Source organism: Temnothorax nylanderi, unplaced genomic scaffold, assembly GCF_030848795.1.
Source record: "Temnothorax nylanderi isolate EJ_2023f unplaced genomic scaffold, tnyl_v1.0 TNYL_tig0525_pilon, whole genome shotgun sequence".
Classification (NCBI taxonomy): Eukaryota; Metazoa; Arthropoda; class Insecta; order Hymenoptera; family Formicidae; genus Temnothorax; species Temnothorax nylanderi.
The window spans coordinates 111,585-113,319 of NW_027249587.1; positions in this window are offsets into that span (position 1 = coordinate 111,585).

A 1,735-nucleotide genomic window follows, 5' to 3' on the forward strand; every position below is an offset into this window, starting at 1 on the left:
AAAAGTTGAAATAAAAATTCGGTGATTATAATATATTAATTTTTTTTTCTTAACTGGTGCCAATTCCCCCGTCCTCCCCTACTGATAATTCTTCTATTATCTGAATCTCCCTCAATATCGTAACAATACGTTTAATTACCAAGTAACGTACAGCTCGACGTTAATTTATTGCCAATTGCATATTCGACAAAATGTGATAATCAGCGCGGTGGTGTATATATTTCAAGCAATTTATTCGCCGCAAAAACTGATTCGAGCAACATTCACGTCTATCGCGCGGGATTGCTATCGCGCACTTGCACTTAACAGCGTTGCAAGTAAACCGTGAGAGATATTTAGAAAAATGTTTTCGCGCCGCTCGTTGCTGCGTTTCGGTTTACATTGCAGTTTGAGTACTTTCTCGCGCTCCGGAACGTTGTTCCAATTAATCAAATTCAACAGTTGAAAGTAATACGTGAATGGGCAGAGAAACCGAAGTATAAAGTGGTGGAAACTCTATCGGGCCTCTATTCGGATCGGATATTTCTATATCTCTTTTATTCTTTTTCCCTCTACTCACAAATAAAAATGTCGTTCCACGCCTGTGCGTCGGACGAATGCTGACCGTTTTCTAAAAAGGAAATATTTTCCAAGCTGGCTATTTCGACAGTTTGTAGCGATTCTACGAAAACTTCCGACGAATATGGATGCGTCAAATTCACATTCTCTTTATTTTGTAAGCAATGCGCGTGGGAGAGCTTTATCGCCATGAAACGGCATGGCGTTCGCTTCGCCTCGAAAAAATAAATTTTTCGAACGCCCTCCCTCGACAAATGTTTAAACGCCGTTCTCTTTAGCCGAAATTTTATCCCGCTCGGTGTATTAAATCGCGTACACCGTGACATTTATACGACACGATTCCTTTTCAGCCTGTACCCCGACATGTACCTACTCGCGCGAGCACGCGCGTCGCGGTCGAATCGATTAAAGCTGACATTGATAGAAAACATTGTGAACGCTGGTGTGGCGAACGCGGAAGTGCACGTCATAGACGTAGAATGAGGCTCGGACGGTCCGAAAACTCATTTACCTCGCTTCTTTCTTGCACCGTGATTATTTCGCGCGTCGCCGGTGTTCCTTGTTTAACACAGGGGGGGGGGGAGTTAACGTAATAACTCCCGCCAGGTAACATAGAAAAAGCAATTAAGTGAAAAGCAGCGACGATGGGATTAAAGCTTTTTGAACGAATCACGCGTACCGAACGGACCGCGGAATAATGCGGGAGGAAGTAGTTCGGGACAAGGGTTCTCCTCTTTCCCTCTTTCTCTTTCTCTGTCTCTTTTTTTTCATCACGATTCAGCAAATTGGCGCGTCGTTTCGGCCCGTACCTGCGAGAAAAGCGTTTATCTACCGGTCGCGATGGGAGTTGCAGGGATCGAGCGGACTGCGCGGCCGGGTCCGTCCTCTCGTCCGGAAATAAAACAATGCACGGCGAACGAGTGTCGAAGTGACGGCCAGACTGGCCGACGCGACGGCAACAAGAGGCCAGGCCAGTCTGGCCGCTGTGATTGTGCGTGTGTCATTTATTGTTGTCGCGGCACAATAATTCTATTCCGCCGGAGCGCCCCGATTAATCATCGGTGGTGGGCCGCGCGATCACTCAGCGCGGCCCACTGTTTCGAATCTATTTCCGCTATTCAGTCCTCTAGAAGTGACGGAGCGGCGATGGCGACGCGACGATCTCGCCGCTCGACAC